Genomic DNA, 7,198 nt, shown 5'->3' with positions numbered 1-7,198 from the left:
TTCTGAATTTTACCTTTAATACTGGTACCGTCCCGGTATCGAGCCGAAAACTGAATGAAATAGTCTGACCAAAGGTTCAACATAATGTGAACACTCTAGTACACACATCACACAAGCTCACCCGCACATTTGACTGGACATTCACACTGGAATTTTGTGAGTCCTAAATAACATTATTATCTTATTATTACAAGCAAGACAAAATCCATGGAATATAACATCAAGTAATCAACTCATCTGATTTACAAAAATTCACCACCACAATTGTTGCCACCATTGCTGTTGCCGCCATCACCACCGGCGCCACTATTACTGCTACCACCACCATCATTGTCAGTGCCACCGTCGCTATTACCATTTTTGTATGTTAGTAAATTTTCTTTATTTTGAGGCCGAGGTATTGTCATTTGTATTTCATTTCTAAATTTTTTTCGTGCCTGCCAAATAGCACTATAAAGTAATGATTATTTTATTTTTATAGGTTAACTAAATAAAACAATGAAATAGTAATTATCTTTTCATTTCTTTCATTCATCCATGTCATTACCTCATACCAAATAAACAATAGCAATTTAGATAAACAAAGAGATGTTACTTATCTTTTGAGATAAAAAAAATAATCAGGTTAAAATAAGACAACGGAGCTCTCTAAATGAAAAGCGTAATAACCTAAATACTGAAAAGTCGTCGTTCTAAATAAAAAAGTTACATGCGTGTCAAGAATTGGTCCATTTATAACGAACATACATTATCCACTTGCTCTTCTAAGTCCAAGATGGCAAAGATCCATTTCACACTTCAGAAAATGCCAAAAATTCCATCTTCTTTTCCCAAAGTCTAAAACGTGCAAATGAGAATGAAAATGGACCATCTATTAGTTTACTAATATAAACAAAAATGATATTATTGTGACCAAGTTGGATACATAGAAAATAAAATAAACAAAATCCAAAGGCTAAAGTGATTTTAAGAAAAAAGTAAGTGGACTCGAACCTCCATGCTTTTTAGCGCCATATTTTGAATATTGTGTTGTCTATTATTTCATCACCAATTCATCTAGAAAGTGAATAGTATTTCATGAATTAGGATATCTGTCTCAAGTCTTATAGGCCTTTTAATTGGATAATCAGAGTAGTTGAGAATGATTTTGGTCTGGTTCATGGTCCGTAAAAAGTGGAAAGCACTCATGGTCAGTTTTATCATGATCGAGCGATAGTACTTCTAAGACTTGAACCAATGAATCACGTAGGTTATGATGCAAAAATGACCTTGTTATGTTCTTGATTAGAGTTTTATCTTTGAAAAAGACACACTATAGTCTGAAGAGGGGGACAGAGAAGAAGCTATGCATATGTGTATATTTTGTTGATGAACTATTCGTTACTATCAAAATATGACGGTGTATGTTGATGAAATATATACATATATGTATAATTTGTGTATGTATTAAATGGAATTTTTTAAGCATAACCATCTCGTCTCATCCCAGAACTATGAAATACATTCAACTCATTCCATTCATCACAAAACCATTTTTCAAATAATTAAGTCAGATAAATACTATTAAAATTAAGCAATAATAATAATAGTTATTACTATTATTGTTTAAATAATCATTATTCATTACCATGTATTTTATTGTTTTTTTCTTTGGTACTTTTAAGTAACATCTAGCTCGGGATACGCAACACAATTTCACCATCTATACCAATTTTCACTCGATAACAAACAAATAGGGTATCAGTGTTCCTTTTCAACACCATATCCGAAAAGGACCATATTTTATGGCATGTGAAAAAGATAACGTGCCATTCAAAAGGACATATGCACTATGTAGTTAGGCCAACCACAAGACATAACGTGACTAACTTGGTTTGACCATTAACCACTCAAAACGGTTCAAAAGTTCTCTTGGCCAAGTTAGGCAAGGATAAAAAATATGAGAATTATTGGCGAAAGCGTCGCACAATTAAAATAGGTATAAATACGTACCAAAAGTATACGTGTTAAAAGGTTTATCTTCGTGATTATGTCATTCTCACTTAGAACTTGCTTTAAATAACTTCACGTATTCTTATTTTTACATCAAGTTTTATTATTACTTACTGATATATAAAGGTGGAGATTTATTTAGTCCCCAATTTTACAATTGCCTTGGGTTCATTATTATAGCCATGCCAATTTCTTTCAAAATCAACAACATTACACATGTAAACCAAATTCCTATATCTATATCATATTTTAGGGAATCAGATGGAGTGTAAGAGCATTCTCATCCCATTCCCTATAATTATGTAAGGGAAGTTTGCACATTATAGGGTGGGGTGATGAGTGGTTGTGAGTGTAAATTATAGGGTGGAGAGAGAAATGTAGTGATTTTTTGTAAATTTGGGGAAACATTGTTTTCCCTATTTATTTTTTAATATTTGTTGGATTGGTTGTGAGTAGAGGAAAGAGAAAACTGTAATGATAAAGGTATAAAAAATATTATTTAATTGAACATGAAAGAGAAATGTAGTGTTTTTAGTGTAATTATAGGGATAGAGATGGAGAACGGGTTGAGAATGCTCTAACATTGATAAAAACCATAAACATTTCCTTAAAGTATATGATTATAGATAATATATGGATCCCAATATGAAAGCTCTAAGCTATACATATGAATAAGTGAATTATATTTCATGATCGAATATGATATGATGTTCGGAATAGTGGAGTGATCAAGTATTTCTAGGCCTATAAACGAACCGAACGTTTGATGAACTATTGTGAACCATTCGGCGGGAAGTTCGTTTATGTTCGTTTATTTAATAAACGAACGAACATGAACAAAAAATTTGTGTCCGTTTAATTAAACGAACGAGCATGAACACATGTTCCGTTCGTTCATTTATGTTCATGAACATTCGTTTATGTCTGTTTATTTATGTTCATTTATGTATTAATATTAATAGAAAGTAATTAAATATTATCTGGATAGGTCATCTGCTTAAAGGTTTTATATTTGTTAATTTGTGTTCATTTAAGTGTATTCATTTAACTTCGTTTATATTTGTGTTTATTTACGTTTGTTCATACATGTTCGTTTATCTTTATTCAGTTATGTTAGTTTAGATTTTAAACAAACGAACACAAATGTCCATTTTTAAATAAACGAATATGAACATAAATATTTGTTCGATTAAGTGTCCGTATTCTTTTAAAGTTAAATGAACGAACACGAGCATGCCTTTGTTCGTGTTCATTCGATTCGTTTACAGGCTTTAATTATTTTGAAGAATACATCGGTCTAAATCTCTAGACTCTGCCGATTTTATTTGTGTTCGTTTGTGTTCGTGAACACATTAATTTCCTTAATGAATGAACACGAACATAAAATCTCGTTCGGTAAGTGTTCGTGAACCGTTCGTGAACACATTATTTACTTAACGAATGAACATGAACAAGGCCTTGTTCGTGTTCATTCGATTCGTTTACAGCCCTAAGTATTTCTATTGACATGTCAGGTCATATAAGCCCTAACTGGACATCCAGTCGTTGAGAATGATAGTGATCTAGTTCATGGTCTATTAGAAGTGGAAGGCACTTTGGTGGGATCGTCAAGGCATGCAGTCAGTTTGATCAAGACCGAGTGTCATCACATCCGTAGAAATTTCAATGTCGAACCTGTAGAAAACCCAAACTTAAATGATAGACAATCAGCTGTTCGGTGTCCATGAAAAATTTCAAACCCGTAGAAAAAATTTTCTGACTAAACCACTGCATCCCATGTCACGTACGTCACTTAAACGAGCATCCACAAACCTTGATGTACCGGGAATCATTGTTTGGCTTTTCTAGTCTTCCACCAATCACAACTATATATCTCTAAAGGTATAAATGCCAAGGATGCAGTCTACCTTTACTCATCATTTTTTATTCAAAACATCTAGCTTTTTAGTTAGTAGTCATTATTAACTCAAAACATCTAGCTTTTCAATTCAAAAGAAAACTTTAATAAAAAAATATACCCACAATCGAACTTAAGTTTCAATCTAAGACAACCAGATCCAGAGACCCGGTCTAAATCATAAATATACAACTTATGATATTAATATTATTAACATAATAAGCCACTTCACATTAAATATCCATTTTAGTACATCTTTGAATAACAATTATATTAATAATATATTGCATGTAGCATTAAACTTACATTATTCTTCATATAAAATACACTATTTAGTCTCTTCTATGCCATACCATGATACCAACATGGAACCATTACTCTTATTATTCTATATGATCTTAGTATCTATTTTTATTCCGGCAATTCTACATCATAAATTCCGGCTAATAATATTAATCCTTCTTTCGGGCGATAACGATAACGCACCGCCTACTTACCCCTTCATTGGCTGCTTGATCTCCTTCTACAAAAACCGCCACCGGCTGCTTTCATGGTACACCGATCTACTCTCGGCCTCACCAACTCAAACGGTGGTCATTCGACGGCTCGGTGCACGTAAAACCATTATTACAGCCAACCCACAAAATGTGGAGTACATGCTCAAGACCAATTTTATTAATTTCCCTAAAGGGAAACCTTTTACTGAGATACTTAATGATTTTTTAGGGTTTGGGATATTTAATGTTGATGGAGAGTTATGGCATGCTCAAAGGAAGCTAGCAAGCCACCAATTTACTTCAAGGTTGTTGAAACAACATGTGGAGATCAACGTAAAGACCGCGGTGAAATCGAAGCTGTTTCCGTTGCTTGATTCGGTTGCGGACTCGGGTAACATGGTTGTGGATTTACAAGAGGTGTTGAGGAGGATAGGGTTTGATATTGTGTGTAAGTTGTCATTAGGGTTTGATCCATTTTGTTTGGGAGATCAACATTCTTTGTTGGGTGATGTGTCGATTTTGAAAGCGTTTGATACCGCGGCGGAGATAAGCGCTAGACGCGCTGCCTCGCCTGTCTCCGCCGTGTGGAAGTTGAAGAAATTTTTTAGAGTTGGATCCGAGAAAGTTTTGAAAGATTGTGTTAAGGAGATTCATGAATATGTAATGCAAATTATTCATGAAAGAAAGAAGAAATTGATTAATAATAATAATAATAATAATAATAATCAAAACCAAGATTTATTAAGTAAAAATGATAATGAATGGGATGAGTGATGAGTTAATAAGAGATATGATGATAAGTTTTATTATGGCGGGAAGAGACACTACCTCCGCGGCGATGACGTGGCTATTTTACGCACTAACCCAAGACCGCCACGTGGAAGAGACCCTTGTTAATGAAGTAGGGTTACTATTTAAAGACAATGAGTTTGATGACTTTAAGGAAATGAAGTACTTACAAGCTTGTCTATGTGAAACCATGAGGTTATACCCTCCGGTTTCTTGGGACTCGAAACACGCGGTAAACGATGACGTGTTGCCCGATGGGACACGGGTGACGGTGGGCGATCGGGTGACTTATTTCCCTTACGGTATGGGGAGGATGGAGAGTATATGGGGGTTGGACCGGTTTGAGTTTAGACCGGACCGGTGGTTTGAGTGTAGGACCGGGGGTTTGAAGGAGGTGTCGGTTTACAAGAACCCTGTTTTTCAAGCCGGTCCAAGGGTTTGTTTAGGTAAAGGTATGGCTAATGTACAAATGAGTTATGTTGTGAGTTCGATTTTGAAGAGGTATGAGGTTAGACCGGCGGGGCCCGGTGAGGCGGTTTACTTGCCAGCTTTGACGGCGCGTATGCACGGTGGGTTTAAGGTGTTTGTCCGGCGGAGACGGTGGTGACACGTGGCAAGATAGGAAGGTTGAAGTTGACATGAAAGAACAAGTTTGATATTGTTTAGAAAGGCAATTGTTCAACACTTAGTGTGTGAATTTTGTCTTTTGTGTCATCATGTGAATATACATATATTATATTATATTATATTTCTTATTTATTTTAATTTTTATAGTTTGAAATTTCTCTCATCAATCTCATGTTGTTCTTGTATGTGACATTGTTGTTTATGTTCTTTTCAATACTATGTATTTTTGTCTAGTTTACAACTTTACATAATTCTGAAGAACTAACATGTCGGCATCAAGTCTATTTTTGTATAAGAGAATAAAATAAATTAAGTTGAATTAGCTATGATATTAAAGTATTACACATGTGCATACCGAATTACAACATATGCGTTTTTTTTCATTATAAATCATCATTTTCTGTAAGAAGACTTTTATCCCGAGTGCCATATACTCTTTTGAGTCTTGTCCGCACCATTCCTTACCATTATTGATGTGACCTAGAGACAACGCATGTGGTAGGCCGTAAGTTTGGCGCCCGCATCTTGTGACATTCGAAAAGATGTGAATTTTCACTTATGGTCAGCTTTATAATTCAACGGTGTATTGTCGTCAACTCTTGATGTTATATTATTCTTGGATTGGACCCCCTTATGCTTTCTTGGTGTGGATAGGAGCTCTGATTATCCGCCTTCACTTACCGTCCTTTCTCATTAGTGGAGTTTTTTTTACTTCTTTTGCTCTTTGCCACGTCATCTCGGGTGATCCTTCCGTTTGTAACCATTTTATTATCTTTTTGGGTATGACCCCGTGCATGCTAGCACACAGCAAGGTAACTTGAGTCGTTACCTTTAAAATAAAAAAAATTATCCTCAACTATACCAACAAACCCCACAACTTATTTAAACTTTAACGACAAAATTAAATAAAAAAAAACTAATTAGAAAATTACTAACTAGAGTTATGTAAAACGAATATCTACATTTTTAACATTATCATCAAATATTGAAATCGGAAAAAATTGCACAAGTATATATACACATGGTGATCCTTAAGCTTTTGTATCTTTCTTATGTATAGAGATACGTATTTAGTATAATTAATAACACCCGTTTCTAAAAAATATAATTTATAATACATTAAGGATAAAATATAAAAATACAAACCTCTACATTAGTAGTTGGTACACTTTAATACATAGTAGGCTGCTCGAGATGAAGTTATTCTATTCTCATTAAACAAATAGGACCTCAATCTCTATGTACAGCATAAGAAAATATACATACAAGTCCAATTCCCATTAATTAAGAGTTAATTATAATTGCTATTAAGCAAATCATTTACAAGGCCAACGACTGAAGCTCGGGATGGAGCCGTTTGATGCGGAAGTCTCACTTACGATTCTCTAAGAAGGGA

General features: G+C 34.3%; 1 pseudogene; it reads left to right on the top strand.

The window, feature by feature from the left end:
* Positions 1-4,254: 4,254 nt before the first annotated feature.
* On the top strand, positions 4,255-5,782 carry LOC143549547 (cytochrome P450 94B3 pseudogene; annotated as a pseudogene).
* The last annotated feature ends 1,416 nt before the right edge of the window (positions 5,783-7,198 follow it).

This window comes from Bidens hawaiensis, unplaced genomic scaffold, assembly GCF_021521415.1.
Source record: "Bidens hawaiensis isolate Kalapana, Puna unplaced genomic scaffold, B.hawaiensis_p1.1 tig00015640_1, whole genome shotgun sequence".
Taxonomy (NCBI): Eukaryota; Viridiplantae; Streptophyta; class Magnoliopsida; order Asterales; family Asteraceae; genus Bidens; species Bidens hawaiensis.
The sequence above is the reverse complement of the archived record's forward strand: the minus strand, read 5'-3'. Positions and strand labels throughout refer to the sequence as shown.